General features: G+C 54.7%; 1 protein-coding gene and 1 pseudogene across 6 annotated transcripts in view; both read right to left on the bottom strand.

Moving 5' to 3' along the window:
* The window catches only part of PPP2R5C (protein phosphatase 2 regulatory subunit B'gamma), a 138,883-nt gene that overhangs the window by 63,931 nt on the left and 47,968 nt on the right, over positions 1-26,984 (bottom strand). The window lies entirely within an intron of this gene.
* On the bottom strand, positions 904-3,232 carry LOC125135387 (diamine acetyltransferase 1-like; annotated as a pseudogene).

The raw sequence follows: 26,984 nt of genomic DNA, 5'->3' as shown, positions 1-26,984 counted from the left end.
AAGGGTTCTAACGTGGCTGGTGGTTTTCAAAGCCACAATAAATCTTTCTCCAACGTCACAACGCATGTATCACAACTTTGCCATGTTAATACTTACCTCTTCCATGTTCATGTCCCACAACTCAAGTTCATCCTTTGTTGTTGTTGTTGCCTTCTAGGGCTGCACCCTCGGCATGTGGAGGTTCCCAGGCTAGGGGTCGAATCGGAGCTGTAGCCGCCAGCCTACACCACAGCAACACCGGATCCTTAACCCACTGAGCAAGGCCAGGGATCGAACCAGCAACCTCATGGTTCCTAGTCAGATTCGTTAACCACTGCGCCATGAAGGGAACTCCTCAAGTTCATCTTTCACTTGCCGTTTCTGCTTTCTTTCTTGGCAATCCTTCTTCTTTGGTCTTTTTAGGGCCACGTCTGAGATATATGGAAGTTCCCAGGCTAGGGGTCGAATCAGAGGTGCAGCTGCTGGCCTACACCACAGCCGCAGCAACCCGGGTTCTGACCTGCCTCTGCAACGTACACCACAGCTCACAGAAGCACTGGATCCTCAACCCACTGATCAAGGCCAGGGATCAAATCCACATCCTCGTGGATACTAGCTGGGCTCTCAACCCGCTTAGCCACAGCAGGAATGACAGGAACTCCCTCTAAGTAACTCTTTTTTAGTGGTTAATGAATCCGACTAGGAACCATGAGGTTGCGGGTTCGGTCCCTGCCCTTGCTCAGTGGGTTAACGATCTGGCGTTGCCGTGAGCTGTGGTGTAGGTTGCAGACGCGGCTCGGATCCCGTGTTGCTGTGGCTCTGGCGTAGGCTGGTGGCTACAGCTCCGATTCAACCCCTAGCCTGGGAACCTCCATATGCCACGGGAGCGGCCTAAGAAATAGCAAAAAGCCAAAAAAAAAAAAAAAATCAAAGGGCAGTTTATTAAAAAAGAATCAAAACAGAAACTCTGAATACCAGTGTGTACATTGTACACACTTAAATGACTCACAAGAATGAAAACTTCATTCATTTTTCATAGACATTATCCTACCACCTTGTTGTTCATCAAAAGATGTTGGAGAGAAACCTGACTCCAACTGGCATACAAGATTGCCATTGCAAAGAGACCTTATTTCAAACATGCAACAGCGCCACTGGTAACAAAGCTTTGGAATAGGTGCTCCTTCTATTATGCCACTGCGAATAGGATAGAAAGCAAGGGAAGCTGAGAATTTGTTCTAAAACAGAACGGGAGCTGTCACGGTCCACACCAGCGCTCCTCATTCCTCTGCTGCCTTTTTTAGCAAGTGCTCCTTGTTGATCCTGAAGAGTCCCCGTCCCTCTTCACTGGACAGGTCAGAAGCACCTCTTCTTTTGTCAAGTCGATAGATGGTTCTTTCCACTCAGCTCCCAAGAAGCGCATGCTGCCGCAGTGACATTTCACTGCAACCTGGCTTAGATTCTTCAGGATTTCTGATCCTATGACAAAGCCTCTTCAATCACTCCTCACGAAGGCGTCCTCAAGATACAACAGTTTGCCAATCCATGGGTCATGAGTAAAACAGTGCACGGGCAAACCAACGATGCTGTGTCCTTCCGGAGTTAGCTGCTCCTTGGGCACTTCTGCAACCAGGCAGTGGGAGAAGCGGTGCCCTCTGAAACCATCTTCTAGTGGACCTCTTTCAGGCAATATTACTTGTTCTTCCATGTATTCGTATTTAGCCAGTTCCTCGATCAGCCGCAGGATATCACTGCCGTCGGCGGCAGCGGCCGGGCGGAGAACAAGTGTAGCCATTTTCGTCTTTTGCTTTTCTTCCCTTTGCGAACCAGTCCCCTGTACTTGAACAGCAGGAGGAGGTGGTTTCTCATTCGTTTCCCAGGAGCGTCCTCTCCCCAGTCAGGATGGCACCATGACCCGGCGAACCTCAGCGAGCAACCCAACGTCACCAGCTGGCTGCGACCAAAGAAACCGCGCGCCTCTAAGGACCTCGTAAGGCAAGCTTTGGCACACGGTCAATGGCGTCTTAGGTCTGTCGGGAGGTGGTGGTTTAATCAGTGCCTGTCCCTGGTCAGGTGTCTCAGCGGCTGCCACTTCATTCAAACTCGGCCCCAGCGCTCCCCTGCTTCACGCCGTCTACACTGCTAACGCGAGGAGCTGAGGAGCCCCCTGGGAATGCAAAGGGGACAGAGGGCTCACCTGGCTAGAGTACTGGGCCTGGCTACCTGAACTACTTTCTGTCTGGTGCAGATCCAGGGCTCTGGCAGAGGCAGCAAGCTCTCTCCCTGGTCCCCGGGTACAAAACGCACCCTGTTCCAGTCCTCCAGAGTGGAGGCCAGGGCATGGGCAACACCCAAGTGCTGCCAGCTCCATTAAGTCAGGCATCAGCTTGGTGACGCAGGACTGCCCTAAATCGCTTGTGCTTTACACACGTTTTGCTGGGGACAACCTGTAGCTCGAAATCCATCAGGAGTGGTCCCTCTTGGGCTGAGTCCGCGGCAGACATGTGATCCTGTGTGACTCCCAGAGCCCACGGGCTTCTCCCCAGCCCAGGTGCTCCTCCCTCCCTCTGCGTTTCTCTGCCTTTCAGCCTGCCTTTCTCTGCACGGGGAAAGGGGTGATACCTTCCTCACCACTCCGCCGCCCCTCGAGCCCACCAGTTCTCCTCCTGAAACCCCAGCATAATTTCATCTTTACTTTTTGGCTGCACCCATGGCATGCAGAAGTTCCTGGCTAGGGATTGAACCCACACCACAGCAGTGGCAATGCTAGATCCTTAACCCACTGCACCACCAGGGAACTCCCACAGTATGATTTTATAAGGCAGGTATTTTCCTTTCAGAAAAAGCCAAGGTCCAATTCACTCCTGTCTTAGCACCTAGGAACCAGCAGCCTCACCAGGGACCAGGTGGGCAGAGAGCAGGGCCAGGACAGCAGCTGAACCGAGATGAGATAAATGCCAGTAGAGACTGGTTTCCAGAAAAAAGCTCTTATTAAAAGGCAAGTGAACTTTGCAGGGAAGGAAGTCACAGGGAAGAAACAAACGGATGACTTCTAGCCCAGACTCTGCCATGAGAACAGGGCGAGGATACGGCGTGATCCTGAGCCCCGGGTTCTGAAAACGGGAAAGCCTCTGGTGGACACACACGTCTGCTCAGGGATGCGTCCCCACCTCCTGCTGCGGGGACATTTAAGAGGAACTCAGACAAAAAAAAAAAAAAAAAAAGGAGTTCCCGTCGTGGCGCAGTGGTTAACGAATCCGACTAGGAACCATGAGGTTGCGGGTTTGGTCCCTGCCCTTGCTCAGTGGGTTAATGGTCCGGCGTTGCCGTAAGCTGTGGTGTAGGCTGCAGACGCGGCTTGGATCCCGCGTTGCTGTGGCTCTGGCGTAGGCCGGTGGCTACAGCTCCGATTCAACCCCTAGCCTGGGAACCTCCATATGCCGCGGGAGTGGCCCAAGAAATAGCAACAACAACAACAACAACAAAAAGACAAAAAAAAAAAAGAGGAACTCAACAGCGGTCTTAACGTTTGACTTGAGTCAAGCTCCAGGAGCAAGGAGCCAGATCCCCAAATGGCGGGATCCGCTGATGAGGCCACACGTCCTGCCACGGCACCTGCTCCCGACAGCCTGCGGGGAAGGAGTCGGTTCGGGTGAGCAGGTCTCTGACACTTCTGGCGACGCGGCTCCAGCTTTCACTCACACTGGCGTTTCTGATGAAATATGAAAGTGACCGTCAGCTCCAGCAACGTGGCAGCTCTTATCTAGAGCATGGGGCAGGTGTCATGGCAGGAAAAGTGACTCCTGCTACGTCTGGCAAGTCAGAGCCAGCTAAGGAAGGCTGCGAAACTTCCAGAATGTTCACCAGCAGACAGGACAGGGCAGAACGGTGAGCAGGATACAAATGCGACGTTTTTTCAGTTTTTGTTTGATGTGCTCTATTCCCTCTCCCTGCGCCTCAGACAGAGCTGAGCGCTTCTTTCCAGACGCGCGCTCTCACAACGGATTCTGGGCTCCCCACGTGGGTCCGGCCCAGAGCTGTGGCAGGAAGGAGCTGCGCAGGACACGGTCAGGTAAGCCTTGAGGGCCCGCGGAGCCCCGGAGTCGAGACCCGTGTGCCCCTCTGGGCGGCGAAGCAGGTGAAGGTCAGGGCTGGCCCCTCGCCCCTTGTGCCCCTCGTGCCCCCAGCCCCGCCCCGCAGGCTGGTATTAGCTAACATGTACCTGGCAGGGTTCCAGGCTGCCTCTCACCTGCCCGCCAGCTAATCCCCGCTCAGAGGCCGGGCGGAAGGACGTCAGCCAGCAAAGGATGGCAGCTCCGGTCTGCTTGGCCCGGGACACGCTCCCTGGGGGCTTTCTGACGTCTGACGTGGCACCTGGCCTCGCCTGGGGAGGCTCATGGAGGGAAATCGGGGGCACGGCGTCCTCCGCCTCTGCTGCTGTCAGCAGGTGACAGGTGTTCAACAGATGTGTGACAAGGACAGAAGCACAGGTGCTCAGGACCAGTGACTGGACACCCCGTGCAGGGCGTTCTCTGGGGCCAGCGCATGGGCTGCCCCGCGTGGAGGGAGGAAGGAACCCCGTGGCACAGGCTAAAGGCAAATGCTGCTCCAGCCTGTCACCCCACTGTCTCAAGGACAGGGGGGATTTCACACAGGGAGACGAAGTGCCAGTGGGAAGTCCGGCTGGGTTGGTGAGGCCTGAGGCTGCCCTGCAGCACCACGCCGGCCCCTTTAGGGCGAGGTGGCAGGGGTGAGTCGTGGTGACACAGGGCTCCGCAACCACCTGGTCACAGGGATGTCACACCGAGACGGCATGTCTAGGTGGATTCCCGGAGGGACGGCACAGGCCAGAGGGCGAGGGCCAGGCTCCCTCCCACTCCTCCAGCAAACAGTGACTCCATGGGGCCGCTGGGTGCAGCAGCCCCGGGCCAGCTCTCTCTCCTCAAAGGGAGGCCCCAGATCACACCATCACTCAGGCTTCTCACAGGGCTGAGGGCAGCCCGCTCCCCGAGTCACACGCTCCTCACACGCTTAGCATGGCATCCAAGGGGCTCACCAAGAGGTTCGTCTGCCCTTGGAGAGAGCGCGGCACCTAAATATCTGACATCTTTACTATCAGTTAAAACAAGAAACACTGTGTTTGATGCGTGTTGAGAGACATTCAGCTGATCCTCTTCTAAGGACTTGATCTCGAATCACATGGAAACTGAGTCATGCTTCTACTTGGTTCCTCTTTCCTTGATGCGCAGGGTCTGGTGAGAGCTTGGGAGAACCTGGCAAGCTGTTCCTGAATGCGGGCAGGGCACAGGGCAGATGCCCAGAACCACACCAGGAGCACAAATGGGCCGGAGGGGATGAGACGCCAGCCCCGTGGCCCGCCTGCCAGCCTCATTGGGTCCCCCTTGGCAGGCCCCTCACCCCCAAGGAAACTTTTTTAAAGGGCCACATCCACGGCATATGGAGGTTCCCAGGCTAGGGGTTGAATTGGCGCTATAGCCGTGGCCTACACCACAGCAACGCCGGATCCGAGCTGTGTCTGCAATCTACACCACAGCTCACGACAACGCTGGATCCTTAACCCACTGAGCAAGGCCAGGGATCAAACCCACGTCCTCATGGATACTAGTTGGGCTCGCTAACCACTGAGGCACGGCGGGGACTCCTGGAGGAACTTTTACTCTTGATAGCTTCCTACATCTGAAACCACAAGGACTTTATTAAAAACGCCACCTATGTACCCCCAGGGGGTGTGCTCACGGGACCCAAGGGCAGGGCGCTTGGACGGCAGGCACCGTCCTTGAGAGTTGAGGCCACAGTGAGAATGGGTGACCTGAGCTGGTGCCATCTGGGGAAACCTTTAAATCCCACGTTTCTGGACAAAGTACTGCCAAAGACGGGTTCTTCTTGGTCTAAGTTTGCTCGGGGCGGCCTGAGGTCACTCTGACTCTGAATCCTCACCTCGCAGGTGCTGATTAAGCCCCGAGACAGCGGCAGCAGGGGAGCAGAGGCTTGAGGGCCTGGAATTCCAGCCCCACCTGCTCCCCTTGGCGACCTCTGCAGAATGCTTCACCTCTCCGGACCCCGGTTTCCTCAACTGGGAAACGGGGGGAACCCTCGCGGGGTGGCTGAGCAGAGCAGATGTGAGATGCTGGGGTGACGGCGAAGCCAGAGAAGGTCCTCGGTCATGGGGCTCGTTTCCTGTCACCATCAGACGCAGCGGTGGCTTAGCTGCTACCCCGCAGTCTGGCCTCGGCTCCCATCCTTCAAAACCGTCCGCTACGGGAGCCACGCTTCTCATCCTCTCCAGGCATCTTCAAGCAGAGGCCACGAATGTGCCGCGCTCAGCCCCGGGATCTGCACCGGACAAAGGAGGCCTTCCAGGCTGACGGGGTCTGCTTGCCTGTAACACAATTCACTTGGACGTTCTGGCAAATAGGCCACAGGCTGCAATCTGCTCTTCTGGTTCTCAGGACGGCACAGAGCAAGGGCAGCTACTTAAATGCTGGCTGAGGGGCTGAGCGAACCCCAAACCCAATTTTTACACCCGTGCCTGCTGCTCATGGAGGAGCCACTCTGCCGGATGAGCTCACAGGTGTTTGAGGCTGTCCACCTGTGCTGCAACGGGACGTGAGCGGAAAAATACCCTTCACGTTTGAAAGGTTTCTAAAGGATTATGGTGGAGCTGGGTGGTTTTTTTGGGAATGGGGTGGGGATGCTTGAAGCTCACATGTGTAAGAAGGTAAGTGAAACGGGAAAGCGTCAAGCAGACGAGGGCGGCAGGAGACACCGCTGCGTCCGGCTGCACCAGGTGGCTTGACATTGCTGGGCCACAGTTTCCACATCTGACAGACAAGGTTTTGGCTCCAGAGAAGGTGCAAGAGCACTCCTCTCTGAGGCCAGAGTGCCAGCAGCAAGTCCTAAAGGGGCGACGGTGAAACCACAACCGAGTCTCCGGACAGAAGTGGGGGCGGAGCAGCGGGGCGGTGTTTTGACACAGGAGAGCAATTTCTAAGCGGGCACCCCACGGAGGAGCACCAGACCCAAGGGCTCGCACTTGCACGTGAGGCCTTCACCAGCAGTCAACAAGCATTCTGCATTTCTGAAAAACCTTTTCAGAAAAACAATCCATGCTGACTGTAAAACAGATAAAATGCAAGCATCCTAAGAAAGGCAAACCCAGAGGGAAGCACCGCTGGCGTTCGGATGGCAGTGGCGGGGGTGGGTGGGTGGGGGTCCACCGTGCACAGGTGCGCAGAGGCGTGTGAAGGAGCTACCGACAACCCCACGGCTGCTCCTGCTGCTCATCTCACTCAACCCTCGGACAATGTCCCCAAGAGCCACAAACAGACCAACGGCATCGGTAATTGTTCGGAATTTCACTGTCCCTGGGAGCGAAAATCTAATAAACCCAACCTTCTCATGGGTGTGTGTGTGTGTGTGTGTGTTTAAGTAACACTATCAGGAGTTCCTGTCATGGCACAGCAGAAACAAATCCAACTAGGAACCATGAGGTTGCGGGTTTGATCCCTGGCCTCACTCAGTGGGTTAAGGACCCGGTGGTGCTGTGAGCTGTGGTGTAGGTCGCAGATGTGGCTCGGATCCTGCATTGCTGTGGCTGTGGCGTGGTCTGGCAGCTGTAGCTCGGATTAGACCCCTAGCCTGGGAACCAGGTGCGGGTGCGGCCCTAAAAAGCAAAATAAATAAATAAATGAATAAAAGAAGTGGATTGCTTTAAAAATAAATAACACTACCCAAAATGCTTTGATTTATGATTAAAGATGGGCCATATTTGTCTAGTTCTACTCCAAAACCTCGCTGAAGGGCAGAGAATTTTGCGAAGGGCTTAAACCTTCAAGGCAATGGGACTGCTGGGCTGGAGAGCAGGCGGAGGGGGTGGCTGGCGGACACCAGGGAGCGGGGGAAGGCAGGATGGGGGTGGCCGTGAGGTGGCGGAGCAGCAATCTGGGGTCCTGTGGTGCGGCCCCCAAGGCCCCAGGCCCCATGGAGCAGGGGCGCAGACAGAGCTGGTAGAACAGTGCTCACGGCCATCCTCCAAAGACGCCTCTGCCCTGATGAAAAAACTACAGCTCTCCCTCTGCAGAGCTGGCTTTGCGGGAAACCACAGAGCAGATAGGGCCAACCTCCCGTGTGGCAGCAAGCAAAGCTTGAGATGGTATTTTTTTAATCTTCTGTTTAAGGGCATCAATGAACGCACCAAATGGCGAGGATTCGCAGGACCCACGAGAAAAGATAACAGAAACCCGAAGAGATGAGCCCACACCAGGGTCGCCTCCAGGGCGTAGCAAAGCGGGGCCAGGGCCCAGAAGGAGGGGGTGCTGCCGAGACCCCCATGCTGCGGGGATGTAAATACACACGCATGGGGCAGCGGCAGAGCACAGGCCCCACGCTGACAAGTGGGTGGAGCCTAAGAAAGGAAACCCTTTGTGCCGACCTTCATCTTCCTACAGATTAGAGATTACTTCGGCAAGTTCAAAGGGAACGACGCCACAGAGGGGGACCAAAGTGGAACTTTACCAAACTCGGTCCTCAGGTCGAGGAGACCCCGCTCTGCGGCCGGTCCCGCCCGCCCCGGGCTGGCCAGAGGCGTCTCTCCCCTTCCCTGCTGCCTTTGGCCACCGCCCCTCTGCCAGAACCAGGCCGGTTTCGGGGCCACCCCCCACCCAGTTTCCTGATTCATTCGTTTCTGCTTTTGTCCTCATGGAATCCAGTCACTCTTTCTGGGTTTTTTGGCCACGCCCACAGCCCGCAGCAGTTCCAGGGCCAGGGATTGAACCTGTGTCACAGCAGTGACAGCGTGGATCCTCAACCTTTGAGCCCCCAGGGACGTGCAGAACACAGGAGCTCGGTAACGCAGGCCGGCCCTTTGCCTTCGTTGCAAGTGTGGGAGTGGTTTCGGCGCCTCCTCGGGAAGCAACCACGGCTCAATCGCCGCCGTGTTCCCTCACTCACTCACTGCAGGCCTCGAGGTTCCGGCGCGGAGAGCCAGGCCCAAGCCAGCAGCCCGGCCAAGCCCCGGCCTCACGGTCCTCACGCCCGGGCCGTGGGCCGCGCCCGCGCTCCACGCAGCAGGAAGGCGGGAGCTCTGCGCAGCAGGACGGCGGGACGTGGGTCGGGGAATCGAGGGCGGATGCTGACGGATGGGAGACGCCTCCACGGTCCTCGCGGTTCCGCTGTTCCCATTCCCGCCGGTGGCCAGTTGGAGGATAAAAATTTCCACAGGGTCTTTTACCCACGTGGGGCAACAAGCAAGTAAACCCCAAGCCCCACATCCCACAAACAAAAGGATTTTAGGAATGAAGACACCCTGGAGCGGGGTCGGACGAGGCGGGGAGGCCTGTCCTGCAGTTAACCTGGGCTGAAATGTGGGCGCTAAGGAACAGTGGGCGAGGCCTGGGCTCCCCCTGGCCTCCTCCCCGCTTTCAGCGCAGCAGGATCAAAGAGTGCAGTTCCCACCGGGTTCAGCCGCGTGGATCTGCGGAGGTCCTCTCTGCCAACGATCGCTTGTCAAACCCAAGAGCGCGGGGCGCACATGTTTCTGAAGTCTCCCTGGTTCACGGTGACGACCGGCTGTCACCACCTGATCCGGGGCGGGCAGGGCGTCCAGGTGCTCCCCCACCCCACCCCGCCAGCCTTATGAGCAGTTTTGTCTGGTGGTCCCTCTAGCTCTGGACGCAGAATCGTCTGGGTGGACGGCCCACGTTCACGAGGCAGTTCTGCTGGCCTACGGAGGCCGTGCCGAGTGTGGGCACGTGACCCCGCCTCCTGGACTCTTACCGTGCCCTGGATTCAACTTTGCCTGCTACTAATTTACAGCCCTTGGGGTTGTTTGCAACTGCCTAACACAGCTTTACTTTCTATTTCTTTTTAATCCCCTTTTATCACCCATCTCAATGTAGGATTTCTTTTCTTTGAGGAAATCAGAAAATAAAGTTTGCTATGTTGCGGAATTACCTTTTTTCAAGCACTTTTAAAAATTATAGTTGATTTACAATGCTGGGCCAATGTCTGCGGTGCAGAAATGTATACATTCTGTGTGAGTGTGTGTGTGTGTGTGTGTGTGTGTGTGCGCGCGCGCGTTCTTTTTCTCATACTAGCTTCCATCCTGGTCTATCCCAAGAGGACCCAGTTCCCTGTGCTGCACAGTAGGACCTCACTGTTTATCCATTCTGTATGGAAGAGTTTGCTCATGGTAGAATTTAAAGCAGAAGTTAGACCCATATTTGTTTAATTTGTTACGTATGATAGTGTATATATATCTAAGGGTAAATGTAACTTCAAAAATTATGGAAAGAATCCTTAAATTTTGCTAGTCTAGAAACATGTATACAAAACCCCAGTCAAGCATTTAACACTGAAACATTAAACTTAGTTTAAATAGCTTTTGAAAAAGAACTATCTTCAGACCCTTGAGATATAAACCTTGAAACAGAATTTTCCAAAATAACAGAATGACTTGTTTATAGTAACGATAAACTTAGCTGTAAACGTGTGTGTGACCCTAGAAGCTGGGATTCTGGTCTCAAGCTGGCAGGCTGGGACCCAGGAGGGAAGTCCCTGCCCGTGGCCGTGGCTGGACTGGCTGCCGGCTCTCTCCCAGGGGGCAGGTCGGGGGACTTCCAGCCCCAGCTCCTCATCCACAGCTCAGGTGAGGCCGCATCCAGCTTCCTGGCCTCAACCGTGTAGAGCCTTTTGGATACTTTCTGCTACAAGTCTAATCTTATTTACTTTTGCTTGGGGACTAGAGAATTTCCTTAAAACAATTTTGAAAATCTAATTTCCTACTGCATCTATCTTGCTAATTTTCCATGCTATCTTCACTTCTGACTCTTCTAAGGAATACTAATAGCCCACCACTATTCCACACTTACTGCATGCTAGGTATTATTCTAACTCATCTTAAGCCCATAAATCCTGCTATACAAACAAGGAAACATCCATTCAGAAATTAGGGTGACAAAGTTCAGAAGCTCAGACGTGACAGGGCACAGGCAGTGTGGCTTCAGAGCCTGTCCATGGCCTGTGAGGGGACAGTCCTGGCTTCCACGGTTGGCCAGGAGCCCCTTCAAACCTCCCAGGCTGGTGCCCATGTGCTCCTTACAGGGAGAAGCACGGCCTTGCTCAACCTGGTCAGGATCAAGACTGTGTCTCTCCCCCCTGCGACTCTATAAACCTAAACAACACCCTAGGAAAATGTTACTTCTGAGAACTTAAAAACTCCCCCCCTCCAAAAAAAAGAAGCCTGTGCATTAAGATCAGTGGTGCTTCATACAAACCACTTGGACACGGGCCAAGTTCCCCATCAGCGCGTGTCCTAGATGGACGCACGGGATGCACAAAAGAACCCTTTCAACACGTCACAAACGTCTGGGGTTTTGCTCCACGTGCAACCTAAGGATACTACCACACACTAAATATCTCAGTCATCATCTTTTCCTTCTAGTGGATTCGCGTGAACGCAGCCGACTGCAAAGCGTGCCCTCAGCTGGAAGTCACCGGGGAGAGAGTCCCAGTTCCCCAGTGGAGCTCGTCCACACGCTCCAGGCGCTGGGACCTCGGCTGTCACCGCACCTGCCAGCCTCCCGTGGGGGCCGCAGCCAAGGAGCTCTGCGCCCCGCAACACAACAGTGCTGGGGCCCCCCAAGACCCCAAGCCCTGGAGACAGAGGCTGCAGCCCCCCTTATTGGGAATGGCCTTCGAATACACTCCTAAGGGTGAACTGCTTCTCTGGGAATCTGGCGAGAGAGGGAAACAAAACAGAAGATCCTGCCAGGCCGTCTGACCTTTTTCCTCTGAGGCTTTTCAAATCATGTGCTCACAAGTGAGCTGTCTTTAAGAAAGTGACTTGCCAAGATTCGAGGACTTTTTCTCAGAGCTCTCAGGAGACATGCGAGCTCTTGGGCAGAGGAAAGAGGAGTGCTATCGGTCAGCGGGCTAAGGTATGATTTTCCCAGCACATCACACAGAGACGCTGCTCTAGTCTCTAACCAGATTCACGACAAGACCAAGTTGGCATCTTTTTTTGCTTTTTTTTTAGGGCTGCAGCCGTGGCATATGGAGGCTCCCAGGCTAGGGGTCCAAGTGGAGCTGTAGCTGCCAGCCTACACCACAGCCACAGCAACACGGGATCTGAGCCGAATCTGCGACCTACACCACAGCTCCTGGCAACACCGGATCCTTAGCCCATTGAGCCGGGCCAGGGGTCAAACCCACATCCTCACGGAGCCTAGTCAGGTTCGTTATTGCTGAGCCATGGAGGGAACTCCCCAAGTTGGCATCTTACTGCACAAACCCTTTGTACCAACGCCCTGACCTGACAGCCCCTGGGCATCAGGTATGCATTCTGACTTCCCAGGTTCGAGACCTGGGTGCCAGGACTGGCAATGGGGCTCTGAAATTTTACCTACAAGACACCAAGTCTGGGAAGAGAATTTCTTCTTCTGAGCGCGAGAGGTAAACAGTTACTCTGATTAATCACTGGTGGCCTGTGGGACTTCGACAGCCAGGCTCCGGTGCCTAACCCGGGGGTCACCTGACGTCAGCATCTTCTCTCCTGTCTTGAGAAGACTACTTTTGGCCCAGACTGAGAAGACCACTCCCCCTGAAACTGGCCCTCGCTGTGGCCATCTCGGTTTCTCCCCTCGCGCACACAACCCCCACGGCCTGAGCGCGGAGACCAGGGCCTTCCCGACCCGCGGACAGGCTTCTGGGGGCCACGGCAGCTCGCCGCGCTCTGCCCGGACTCGCGAGGTAAGCCGTCGCGAGGGATGCGACTGCCTGAGTGGCCCGAATCGGGGCGACTCGAGGAACGGACCATTCTTACGTCGGATTCAGTGAACGGACGTTGGAACCAAAGCACTCTGAGCCGTAGAGGAGAGAAAACATAAAACGAAAACGTACTTGGAGCGCTTGCTATTTCTGACACCCACACGAGAAACCCGTCCTGGGAGAGCCCGCCCGGCCGCGAGGCTCCAGGGCCGGTGCTCAGGGCCAGCAAAGGACGCAGAATTAGCAGCGGTTACCCACGGCGGTGAAAAATCGTACCCCCGGCTCACACTGGTGACTTCAGGCAACTCTGTGATCCTGCAACAACGGCGTCAAACTGACGGCGTCTGGGATCCCCCGCTGGCCGCAGTGACCCCGCCTTCTTAAAACACCTGCTCCAGTCACACGACTCCGGGCTGCGGGAGGCTGAGCAAGAGCCCTCACAGGCCCCGGGTCAGCCCGAGGCGCAGATCCAGGGTTCTCTGCCCCCCGGACCCCACTCCCGGGCAGCCTGGCCGAGCCCAACACCTTGATCTGGGGCAAGGTTCTGGCCAAGTCAAAGCTTTTCTCCTGAACACTGAAGGCCCATTCCATTCATCAGCGTCCACTCGCTGGGATCTGAACTTGGGAGCGACTGGTTCCAGCGTGCTCCCGACCCCGTGCCAGGTGCCCATCCTCATCGCACTGAAAACCCCGCTGCTCCACGGGGGGACTCACTATTCCCAATCTGCAAACGAGGCAACGGCTAGAAATGACCCGGTGAACGAGGGCACCAAGGGCCGTGCCAGGGAGGCTGGGGACGGGCGGAGAGGGTGAGCAAGGCCAGGGCGGGATGGAAGCGGACTGACGGCTGCGAGCGGGGCTGCTGGGCCCAGAACCAAGTGGGAGACGGAGGAGCTCTCTGCAACAGTCTGCTCGGAGCGAACGCACCGCGCCGGCCTGGGGCTCTCCCCGCGATTCCTGCCGCGTCTGTGCACAGCCATCCTATCGATGACTGGGCGCTTCTATTTAAATGGACACCCTTTTTACCAAACCCTGTCCTGGGCAATAACAACCCCAGGAGTGTGGACTTGGCTTGCCAGTTACCTATTTTTACATTCATCAACACGAAACTGTTACAATAATATTCAACTGGGAGTTGCCGTCATGGAGCAGCGGAAACAAATCTGACTAGGAGCCATCAGGTGGCAGGTCTGACCCCTGGCCTTGCTCAGCGTGTTACAGATCCGGCGTTGCTGTGGCTGTGCTGTAAGCCGGCACCTGCAGCTCTGATTGGACCCCCTAGCCTGGGAACCTCTATATGCTGCGGGTGCGGCCCTAAAAAGACAAAAAAAAAGTTCAACCCTGCCTCAGTGAACACCACCTCTGGGGTGTGCGGGCCGCACAGGGAGGCAGCCTGGACGACTGGAGAGACTGAGGAACCTTCACCTCGTTCCCAGTTCTCTGTATGGACTCTCAGCAGCCCCAGGCTCTGGGGTCTTCCTCTACCGTCCTGAAGGAGAAACCAGATCTTTCAGCCCCAGGAGGATATCCTGCCTCTCTCACTGAGGCTGCTGACCCCGGCCGGTCTCTGGTTCTACAAACCAGAGGTCATTCAGGAACCCGGCATCAGGAACTCCATCGACCTCCAGCCATTCGTTCTTGTGGGTTCTGCCTTCACATCTGCATCATACCGTCACTGCTAAAATGAGGGTGTCTTTGGACAACCCAAACTCAACTTCGACGAGTGTAAATATCAGATGAATTCTTCTGATACAGCGATGAGGGTGGCACGTCCACGTTACAAATCAGAGGCAGGTAAGCACCTCCCTTTGTGCGTTCGGCAATGGTTTTAGCATCACAAGCTAGAAGGAAGCTTAAAAAGATGCTATGCCCACTGGGCCATTAACATGAATTTTTTTTCTCAATTGTGCTGAACAGTTCCATTCAAGGGCTTCCAAACTGGCTTCTAATAATTTTTTTTTTCCTCTAATATACTGTTCCAATGTTTTAGGTCATATCAAATTCTTGTTTTGAAAGTAGCCAAAATGTAAAATATGCCAGCACGTCTGATACATTGAACTGTCATAAACAGCAACAAGAAAGCTCCTATTTCATTTGCAGCAAAACAACGAACTCCAGCAAAGCCGAGCAAGGCACCCTTCCTGTGGGCTGTTCACACCTGGAGAGCTGCCACCCTGGCTCTGCCACATGGCACTGCTGTTGTTCGTACCTGGAAGATGTGCCTTTATCGTTTTCACCTGGTGGACAGGTAGGATACGGCAGTGCTCAGAACTCTGTGCCGGTGGAATGCAATTAAAGAAGCCCCGCCACGGCTGCAACCCCCCCTCGCCCCTCCACCCACCCCCACGAGCCCGGAGGTGGCGGCAGATGCCCCGTTGTGACTCTCAGCATTTCTTCATCCTCTCCTGCCCGTTTCCTGGGGCCTTGCCAGACGGCAAGCTCCTTGAGGGGAGGCCCTTCTGCTCACCTTTGAGCTCCCTGCTTCACGGATCTGCCTGAATTATCCACTTAAACCTCTGAACCCAACTTGACAGAAATCCCGTCTCTTCAACAGAAGAGGAGCGCTCTGTTAAACCTTAGCCCCCTCTGCTAGGAGCCAAAGGTTCACCAGCCTGTGCAGCCCCCTCCCGGGCAGGCCCATCAGAAGCCCTGGCTCGGCGGGTCTGACGTACACTGATCCGGGCCGCCCTCCGTGGTCGTCGGCCTCAAAGCAGGACCGGGTGGGTCAGCACCCCAAAGCCGCCAGGGAGGCTGTTAGGGCTCCGAGGTGGACGGGCCTGGGCGGGTTTAGGAGAAACCCTCGTCTTATTTCGGGCCCGTGGCAGCCAGTTCTCGACTCTGGCGGACGGTCCTAGGCCTGGAGGCAGAATGTTCCAGGCTGTAAAAGGCGAATTGAGAACGTGATGGGTCTGGAAATCCTCTCTCCTGTGGCCGACGGCCCACGGGGGTCTTGGAGGCCGGGTGGCAGAGCGGCTGGCATCTTGAGGGATGAACTTCAGGTTCCCTCTGAGTCGCACCCTATCCCGGGCCTCTGCCTTGACCACAGGCCTGAACGAAGCAGACGTTTCTTCACAAGCCGCCTCCCTTCACGAGACGGTCGTGAATCTGTGGCTCAGCCGACACCACGCAGGCCCTACTTCAGCTCCGGCTCTCGGGGGACGAGAATGCCGAGCGACCGTGGCAGCAGAGGACCAAACAGAGACGACTGCGGAACGTTCCTCTTCGGTCACTATGGACACTAAACCAGCGTTCCGTTTCCAGTCCAACTGCAACGCTGCAGAGCCGAACACAACACTGACCACCACCACCAGGGTGGGGCTGAGCTGCCGGCAGCTCCAGAGGGAACACACTGGAAGGCGCCACTTCAGGGTGACAGGGTGGCGGCTGGGGAGCCCCCGCGAGACCTGGGTGCTTCGGACCGTCCCTCTGCGACCAGGGCCGACGCACAGGAAAACCATCGAGACAGCGCCGACGCGCAGCACATGTGCAAACGTAGAGTCCAAGAGGGGAAAATCGCCCGTCTTGAACAAATCCACCCTCGAGGACCTTAAGAGGCATCTTGAAGCCGGTAAAAGCAAAGCGCCACCGGCACCTTAGATGAAGGTGAGGCGACGAGCTCCATCACTCAGAAAACCAAGGGGCCTGGACAGCAGGGGGTGCAGGTCACCCCGGAACCCCACATCCAGGCAGGGCCCTAACCTGACATTTAACTCCGTGGGTTTTCTTCCGGAAGCAACAAGGAGAAAACGTCCAGAAACCCCCAACACTGCCCTCAGAATCGCATTAAGGCTCTTACTCACTTAACGGTAACATAGAGACGGTCTCCCCCTTTCTCCTCTGTGCCTTCCTGGGGTTGGGGGGCCAACTGCATGTCACCCCCCCCTCCCCCGCCGCCCCGGGTTTACAGGACAGAAGGCCGCTGACAGCCTCCAGCCTGGTGGCCAGTGTCCCGGGGACACGAAGACGGAGCCACAAGACCGAGCAGCAAGGGGAGCTTTGTTCAGAGAGCTCCTGAAAGTGATTTCAAAGCCTCCCCTCTGCAGTTGCAGAGGCTGTGAAAAGCTGGTGACACGCCCTGCTTGCCAGGAGAGAGTAGTTTCGGTGGCGGGTTAAACCTTTCGGCTGTCCCAGAGCTGAAAGGCTGTCTGTCTAATTAGCTTCTAAGGATCATGCTTAGAGACACAAATTAATAATATATGTCTGTGAGTGTAAGCATATATCCTGTGCTCACCTGGATTCATATAACCTGATAAGACACGCCCCCCTCCCACCGTCTGGCCTCATGTATAATTACACCACTGAATCAAATAGGCTTTAAAAAAAAAAATCGAGGTGAAATGCACGTAACATACAATTAACAATTTTAAACCGTATACTTCAGTGGCATCTAGTGCACTCACGATGTGGTGCCACCACCCCCTCTCCAGTCTCAAAACCTTTCCATCCCCCTGGAAGAACGAACACGGGCACCCTTTAAGGAGCCCGCCCCCACACCCCCCTCAGCCCGGCAACCGCTCATCTGCTGTCTCTACGCACTTGCCTGTTCTGGACGTTTCATAGAAAGGAAGTAGGAAGTGGGCTTTTCAGTTACATAAATTGTCTGAAACACTGTGGTAATTCCCAAGGTGAGGAAGGCCTGTCAACCTGGGACTGGTGGCTTAAAACATGCTCCGGAGTCAGGATTTCACAGACCAGTAAACCGCACAAGGAAGCGGAGAGACCGACACGGGTTCACCGCCCTGACGAGAGCGAGCGAGCACCCAAGAATTACCCAAGATGCTTCTATTCCAAAAAGGACATCTCTGAAGAAAAGAGGGCCCTGCAAATTAAATTAACTGAGCTTTATGAGAAAGCCACCCCACATCACCTGGACAGAGAAAAGCCTCGCACAGAGCCGCACAGGCGTCTGGAAAGGACCGACCCTGGCCGTCGCCTTCCGTCCCTGCGAACCCAGATAAACGGAGCAGGCACCCCCGGCCAAGAAGGAGATCTTCCAAAAAGACATAACTCAGGGAAGGCCACGGGCTTCATCCTGTGGGAATCTTTCTGGTGGCCAGGACAGACGAGGTCTCTGTCCATCTCAAGAATCGACAGAAAAGGACGGCAGCTTTGCAGGAGACGCCAACCACCAACCCACTGACAAGCAGGCAGGTCTGCTTGGTCCCGCGGGGTCTGAGAGCTTAGGTGGCAGCCGGTCAAAGAGACAACCTTACAAACACAAGGGCTCTAGCCTTGGGGCGGGTCTCCCCCAACCCAGCCTTTTAAACTAGGGCACGCGCTCCGAGCGGGGGCGGGAGAAGAGGAAGGGCCTGAAGCCCCAGGACGAACAGGACACACTTCCTGGAACATCACGTTTACGAAGCAATTAAAGCGTGTCTGACGTTTTCACATGATGCTGGAATAATAACGAAAGAGAATACAAAAGTCAAATAGCTCTTCACGACAAAGCCTGAGATTTTGAAACAAACGTCTTGGGGGTTCTGACTAGAACCCACGGCCCCAGACCCCCCGCAGGAGCGGGTTCTCTCTTCAGTCAGAGGAGCTGCCAGGGAGCAGGGAGTGCGCACCGCACCGCCCTCAGGGGACAGGTTCTGGCCCCAGCCGGGCGAGGCGAGAGGCCAGGAGTCCTGGCAAGGAGGTCCGAAGACCTTCGTGGAAACGCGAGGCACCCTGAAAGCAAACAGCTTTGAGAAAGAAGAGCCAAGTGGGAGGACCCCCACCTCCGGATGGTAGAACTTCTGGCAGAGCTACAGTAAGCAAAGCTGAGGTGCAGACATACAGACCAGTGGAGCAGAAGGAAGTCCAGAAATAAACCCCGCAACTACCATCCACTGACCCTCGACAGGCGTGCCAAGGCCCTTCAGTGGGGAAAGAAGAGTCTTTCCAACAAAAGGTGCCGGGAAAACTGAAAAGCCACACCCACGGGACTGGACGTGGACCCTTACCTGCCACCACAGACAGAAATGAACTCAAAATGGAGCAAAGACCAAGTGGAAGCGCTGGGAGAGTAACACTTGCAGAAGAAAACATAGGAGCAACTCTCCGGGTTGGGAAACCAACTCTGAGGCACGACCCTGGCCACGGGCAGCTCCCTGGTGGTCTGGCGGTTAGGACAGGCTGCTCTCACCACGGTGGCCCTGGCTCAGGCCCTGGCCTGGGAACTGAGATCCCACACCAAAGCTGCTGCTCATCACGGGCCAAAAACCACATGCACCAAGGTGTAACAACCACCCGAGAACCAGGCAACGGAAGACAGATTTAGGTAAGCTGAAGTTCCTCCAAGTTAGAGGCTCCTGTGTTGCAAACAACACACCAAGAAAGTGAAAACACAGGCCAGAGACCCAGCGCCCGCCGAGCCCGGATGCTTGGGGTCCGCCCGCCCGCCCGCAGAGCTGTGCTGCCCCTCACCCTCACCCGGCCTCCGCCCCCTGCAGGGGCCTCCCCTCTTGTGCCGCCAGGACAACCAGAGCCATTTGGCCTCACCTTCCCCAACCTCCTTCTCAAATCCGCTCTCCTGCCCCGCAAAGGTCTGAGAACCCCCTCTGTAGATCTGGTTTTGACAGCCTTACCCGCACACGCGAGGAAGGAAGGAAGGGAGCCGACGCTCAGTGACAAGGCCCGCAACACAGCAACCGGGTTCAGGTGAAACAGAGCAAGGAGAGGTCCGTTCGGCCAGAAGCGCACGGTCGGCCCAGGGGCCCGCGTGCCTAGCAGGGAGGCGCCCGGCTGCCCAGAGTGCGGCCTCCGCTCGGCCGGGCCGCCAGGGCCCCAGCGCACTCCCGCCTCAAACCCCCCGTGCCCGTGGCCTCTCACTGGCGGGTTCTAGCCGGTTAACCCCTCAGAGCACGGCGACAACCTCCGAGACACAGGAGGAGTCTGCTCTGACCGTGCCATCAGGAGTCACACGCGCCCGCGCCCGCTCTGCATGCGAGGCCTTCCCTTTGCTTTTCTGAATCATTGTCATATGGTCACAGGGGTCACACACACACAGTGACACCCCCCACCTGTCTGTGAGGTTCCCTGGGAATGGCCAGGGCAGGGCTGTGGCTCGCCGGTCACTCACCTGCCCTCGCACCTCTCCACCCACCTGTCCACACAGCGAGGCTACTCACTTGCTGTGAACCCTTCTCTAGTGCTCCTGTCACACGGTCACAGTCACCCCGTCCACAACACACTTCCCGCCAGCAAGCTCATCATGTGCGACTTCTCCTGTGCAGCCCCCAGGCCACCAGCCCCGGCCAGGTGGTGATTCCTAAATATGTGTCCAAGGAATGAAACAAAGTTTCGGGTGGGGCCACATGGCGGAAGGTCCAAACTAAATTTTCTTCTCCTCTCTGTTAGGTATATGCCATAGTTTTCCTTCCTTTTGAAACAAGCTCAGTTAACTACACATTTTTAGTCTCGTTTTAACCTTATCTGGCACGACAAAGGGTGGAGTGCGGCTGCGACACCAGTGCTGAGGCCGACAGGGCCGACAAGAGCAGGTGCACAGGGCGCCCAGAAGGCAGAGCGAGGAAGGAAGCAGTGCAGGGCTTTCCTGACACCAGCAACTAGAGCTCACAGGCTGTTTTTAACTACAATGTAAACACCCCTCGAGGATGGTACACGGCGTCGGGAAGCAGCGTCTTTACCGCCGTTTTCCCCTGGACAAATGCCTGTACCCAAGAGCCCGTTTTCAGAGAAAGCGCCTCTCTGCCCGGCGCCCAGAGCTCTCTAATATAGGACTTGCAAGGGAACGGCAGGTCTCCCTCTGTCCTGGTTCTGAGAATCAGCCACGAGGCAGCTTCACCAGCAGGAAGTTTATGTTAGACTGAGACACTGCGTCAGCTGCACTGAACACGCAGCTTCCAAACGAGCCCTGCACACCGGGCAAGGCGCTTCACACTACGCGGAAAGCAGTCCCGGGGCCCCTGTTCCTTGGCAGGATCTTCCAGGCTATGCTCAGGGGCAAGGGGTGCACTTTCAGTTCTGCTGAGATCATCTCATCCAGACCCACAAACCCCCAAGGGACAGCCTTACCTTCGTGACCCAGAATCTGCATCTCTTGTTTTTCTAGATGACACCATGAGATCAACTAACCTGGTCTCGGCTGCTCTGCTGAAAAACTGGGCAGAAAAACTGAGCAGAAAGTGCTGCGCAGACAGAGCTCCAGGACAGAGGAGCCTTGGCGAGCAGCCCTGGGCACAGCCAGGGAGGTGTGAGCCCTGGGTGGTGAGTCAGAAGGCCCAAGAGCTTGTCCTGCTGACCTCGGGCAAGCCCAGGAACCCACTGCTTTGGCTTCTACAGCTGTAAAAACGGGACGAATGGTGCTGCCTGCTGCCTCGTAGCCAAGAGGACGGTCAATGAACACTTGCAAGGAGCTCTGAGCGTGAGGCGGGCGCCTGGGTGCTAAGAAGGACAAACAACAACAGCCTCCCTCCTCGTCCGGGTGTCAGCCACCCGGCCGCCGGGGAGGCCCAAGCTGCTCTGAAAAAAAAGCGGTCTTCCAGAACGCTTTATCTTCCGGCCAGACCATTCTGAGAAACCCTGGAAGAAACTTCTGCATGTCCGGAACGCTTGGCGCACCAGAGAGAGGGCGAGACAGCAGGCGGCGAAGGCGGTTGCTGGGCCTCGGCTCCGCACACTCTGAACTGGCACGAACATTCACCCGGGCAGCGTGTTCGGTTACGGCGGATGCCACAGCCAAGGCCTGCCGCTGGCTGCTAAGCCCGTTTCTGACGGACAACACGGAAGGTGCTTCTTAAACGTCCCTCTACATTTTCACCCACGATGTTCACAGCGTTCAAGAGTAGTTTAGGGCTCCAAGTTTAACTTCCGTTTCACTTAAAGGCTCTCCTTTTTGAAAACAGAGAAAAGGCTCAAAGAAGCAAACGATGAAGCCCATACACTACATCGTAAGACTAAAGACCGAGCTGGTTTTTATAAGTTGATATTTGACTTTACATAAGCACACACACACTCCAAAAGGTATCTTCCCACTTTATGTAGGCGGGACAATCTACGTTCATTTAATTGGATACCGACAATTGCAACTCATATCAAAAGTAAGAACTCAGGATTAATATTTCGAAAGTTTACATTTAACTGACGCGCGTAACTCAGAAGTGAAAAATTCAGAGCTCCTACCCACTCACAGCGCCCTATTTGCGTAAGAAAACCCAACCACCCCGCCCCCAACGCTTCAGCAAAGGTCAGTTTCAGCCTGCGAAGGTCTCATCTGGAAAATCAATGAGATAAAATAAGAAAGGCACGCTTAAGGGGAGGAAGCAGGCCGAGAGGACGATAAGCAAAAAGCTTCAGGACAGCACAGGTGTAACTTTGGGTTAAAGTGTCAGCTTAAGTCAACCTTTGGTCAAGGTGCATAACACTCTTCAATATAACGGCATCTGTGACGTGACCGCAGAGAAAACCCTTTTCTGAATTTACGCAAGTCTTTGAAAAGGCCTCACTCACCGGACAGCCCCTCAGCTTTCCTACCAGCAGAGAACGTGTCTCAATTAAGCCTCAGAGCTGCTGCTTCTGCTCGCTCTTCTCGTGCGCTTTTGTCCCCGGGGGCAGGGGGCTGGAAGTCAAATGCAGGCTCCCATCTTTCACTTCCCGTCAAAACCAGTCACTTTATCAACTGCATTTTCAACCATAATGTATTCGCAGACTCCAATGGGAAGCTATGGCCACAGTCACGGACGCCACTGGCCCCGTCACTGATGCTGTCAGGCCTTCGCCTGGGATGGGCAGCTCTGGATTCTGCTGTCACGGGGCCCGACTTAGGAGGGCGTGCGTGGGGAAGGGGCGGTTACTAAGCCGACAAGACCCCGGTGTCTCCCCATCTCGTACACTATTCTACGGAGCTGGCAGAGGAGGGTCGCTGGCGTTCTCTCGTAAGGAAGACACCCCCTCGGGACAGGCCTGAGCGCAGAGAACAGGCCACGGTTCCAGCAGCGTGGGGAGCAGAGGTGGCCCGTGTCTCAGTCTGACAGCGCGAGCCCTGTCACACTGTCTGGTCCGGTCTGCTGGCCGACACCCCCTTCTGACGCCTGTAAAACAAGCACAGAGCTTCCTTCCCACTGGGTTGGGGCGTGAGGCATCTGCACCAGCCCTGGGGTGGGGCCCGGGCACGGGCAGGCGCTGCCCAGCTGCTGCTTCTGCCCAGAGTTCACACCAAATGAGCAGAAGGATGCGGGAGACCACGCGGAGCGTCTGTGCAGCGTGTGCATGTCCAGCACGATTCAGGATAACGAGATGGAACATGAGCTCGGAGCATCACGTATCATCAAGATGATAAAAACTTGCAAAAGATTCAGTTTTCTAAAACTGCTACCGTGTCAATTTTTTTCCTTAAGAAATAACCCCCCTGGAGTTCCCGACGTGGCTCAGCGGTAACGAACCCCACTAGTATCCATGAAGATGCAGGTTTGATCCCTGCCCCTGCTCAGTGAGTTAAAGAGCCCGTGTAGCTGTGGCTGTGGTGTAGGCTGGCAGCTGCAGCTCCAATTCGACCCCTAGAATGGGAACTTCCATATACTGTGGGTGTGGCCCTAAAAAGCCCCCCCCAAAAGAAAAAGAAATAACCCCCTCCCCAAATACCACACACTTCTTGTGAATTTACATCCACACGCTCGCATAGACAGAGGTGTGGAACGATACACACAAACTCCAAACTATTTGCTCGGTGATGCCAGGAAAGGCAGGAGATTGATTTGGAGGATAAGGTTATGGAGAATTTTAGTTTTACTTGTAATTTTTAAAAAAATTGAAAAGTAGCTATATTCACGTATGGATTTTTAAATTTTTATTTATTTATTTATTTTTTTAAGTTTAGGAAAAGATAAAAGGAAGCTGCCTAAAGGCAGAGAGAGTCCTGGGGTGAGTCCACCAACCAAGCACTGGTGCAGTCACCGCCTCCCACTGTGGCCCCCAGACCAGTTTACATTATTAGCTGGCTAGTTAATCTGGGAATGATTTTTTTGAGGGGAGAAGAGAAAAAAATACAGAGGCTTGGTAAAAACAGGGTCAGGTCATACCCAGCTCACGCTGGAGAGATTTCCTAGGCCAAGGGCCTTCCACTTGCAGGTGTGGGGACGGTGTCCTCAAACATCCGGAGACCCTGAAGGGCTCAGATCCTGCGAGCGCCAACCAGCGATGCTGACAAACTAGAGAAGGTTTAAAACATTTTCACCTAGCAATTCACAAAGGATAACAGGAATAGGCCCATTTCCTGTTAACTTAAGAATCACAACAAAAATAACTTTAGGAAAATCAGCAAGAATGACACAGTTCCCATTCTCCCGTCTCTTCAACGTCTGACTTAAGAGAAAGCGGGCAGATCTGCATTTCTGCCTCTGCATTCAATGTGCTTGATCAGCTGTTCTGGTTGAGGAATACGAGAAGAAGCCCAGCCTCAAACAGACCTGTTGAGTTGAAAAAAGGGAGTACCGTCAATGGCTTTTCCAAAAACCTGGGTTGTCTTTGACTCGATGCTAACAGTCAACATGTGGTAGCTTCTTAAAGATGAGCTTGCAGTGGAGCCTGAAACCACACTGACAGATGTTTCAGCAACGCCAAGCCCTGAGGCGTGTGTGTCCGGCACCGTGAGTGCCTCTCCCTCTGTGTCCGCAGCATCACTGACCGTGCAGGTGTGCAGCCGTGCGCCTCTTCCCATCGAGAAGCCCCGCTGTCCTGTCGCCAGGCGTCTCAGCATCGGGAGCTGTTGTGCTCTTGCAGGCAGACACAAGCTCTCCAAAAGGCAGGTTTCCACTTGCAAGTTTGAATTTTATCACGGGCAACAAATAGTGTCACTGTTGTTCCCCCTGTACTGACGGGCTTCTTTGCTCCTTTTCGAGAAAGCATCTGTCAACTATTCAGGTCTCCATAACCCAATCTGTCTTTTGTTCTTTCAAGTAAAAATGATGTTCCTGAAAAAAGTGGCTAGCTCAGCTTGCACCCTGCGTACTGCACAGTGTCCCTGGAGACAGCTGCTGTCCCGCAGGTGCCAGAGGCTCTGTGTGCGCCCTGTGCATCGTCACACGGAGTGTTAAAGGTGTGCTCGTGAGGCCGAGACTTAATAACACCAAGCATTTATTTCACGCTTCGTCAAGGACCTTCTCAGGTCAGACTGTGGTGACATGGTGGAGCTCATGGTGGTCTCCAGCTGGACACCACTGCCTGCCCCACAAAAGGAGCCGTTTTACCCCCACCGCCTCTGCACCTTCAGGGCAAATGGCCACATAGAAAAGGCCTTGGTATTCCTTTTTTTTGGGGGGGAGTGTCTCTTTAGGGCCGCAGGTGCAACATACAGAAGTCCCCAGGCCAGGGGCTGAACTGGAACTACAGCGGCTGGTCTACATCACAGCCACAGCACAACAGACCCAGCTGCATCTTCCACCTACACCACAGTTCATGGCAATGACGGATCCCTAACCCACCGAGCGAGGCCAGGGATCGAACCCACGTCCTCGTGGATGCTAGTTGGGCTCCTTCCCGCTGAGCCACAGCAGGAACTCCTGCCTTGGTTTTCTTAAGAAGACAGTTTTGCCCTTGAAGATCCCTTGAAAGCATCGCAGGGACACCACGGGCCCAATGACCACACGCGTGCACACTGCCCTCTGCAAACGCTGAGGACACTGTCGCGGCTTCAGAGTCATGAAAACAAGGCTATCAAAGGCCACCCTGGATAACGGGGTGCAGTAACACCCACTACCTGGAGGCAAAGAAAAATAACTCCTCGTTGCATATGTACTGAGAGATCTACCCAGACACCCCCCGCCACGTCTTCCTCCCCGAAGCCTGCCAGGAATAAAGGACCAGCAGCTCAGGAAGAACCAGGCTTGTTCCCTATGCTCATAATTTTATGAGTCAAAATACCGTAATGAGAACACACGTCTCATAACACAACCAGCAAACAAAAACTGAAAGGTTAGTATACAAAGTTCACGCACATCAACAACAGACTGAGAAACCTAATGGCTCAAGTTCTACTGAAAATACAGTATTTTACATATATACACAACAGACTACGACTCAGGCATCAAGAATGGAAACGTCACCTGCAGTAACACAGATGGACCTAGAGATTCTCATGCTAAGTGAATCAGAAAGAGAAAGACGAACACCATACAATACCACTCACGTGTGTGACCTAAAATACGGCGCAAATTAACTTATCTACAAAACAGAAACAGACTCACAGGCAAGGAGAGCAGACGTGCGGTTGCCGGGGGGAGGGGAGTTGGGGAGGGACGGACGGGGAGGTCGGGGTTAGCAGGATGGACAAACAACAAGGTCTGACAGCACAGCACGGGACGCCGCATTCAATATCCTGCGACAAACCGTAACGGACAAGACTATGAAAGAGCACATATACAGCTATTACTGAATCACTGCGCTGTGCACAAGAAATAAACACAACACTGTAAATCAACTGTATTTCAATAAAATTAAAAAAAAAACACACTATTACACTGCAAATGATAAGGTAGAAGGTTTTAGTTTGGACCCAAACACTCTCTGAATTTTAAAATCCCATGATGAAAAAGGAATTCAGAGGCGTTTAACGTAATGGGACGTGAGGATAACACAGCACATTTTTGGAAGTCAAATTGTGACCGCGTCGGAAAGCAACATCTGCGTTTAAAAACCACGAAGGCGAAAATGACAAGCGAAGTCACCTTACTTAGGACTGGTCACAGACAAAATCCCTACCTTCTAAACACAACATTCCTTATGCGTGTCAGGCTAAAACACTTCTCTTCAAAAGAGCTACACATGGGGTGAGGAGAGGAAGGTATTAAATGCTGATTTCTTATAACGGACTGGACCCCGAGAAGGACGATCGGGAGTCGCCCCGCACAGAGATCGGTCTCAGCAGGAACGTCCACGGACCGCCCACCAGCCGAACACAGAGCACGCGGCACGATCCTCAAGGACCGATGTCTTCCAGGGGGAAGTGACAAAGTGCACCAGGGACCTGGCGAGGCGGGGAGGGAGAGGGCAGACGACGAGCTGCAGGAGGAACAAATGTAGGTAACACAGTGGCAGAAAAATACGACAGGCTGTGGTTAAGACGCTGGGCTCTGGATTACGACAACACCCTACAACAGGGACCGTTAGCCAGGCCACCCCCACACTCCCAGAGCCTCACAAACACTTTAGGCATTTTCTATGTATTCAATGCTTCACCCTCATAAAATGCACAGAGGCAGGTCATTTTACACCCGCTTCAT

Source organism: Phacochoerus africanus, chromosome 9, assembly GCF_016906955.1.
Source record: "Phacochoerus africanus isolate WHEZ1 chromosome 9, ROS_Pafr_v1, whole genome shotgun sequence".
NCBI classification, from domain to species: Eukaryota; Metazoa; Chordata; class Mammalia; order Artiodactyla; family Suidae; genus Phacochoerus; species Phacochoerus africanus.
The sequence above is the reverse complement of the archived record's forward strand: the minus strand, read 5'-3'. Positions and strand labels throughout refer to the sequence as shown.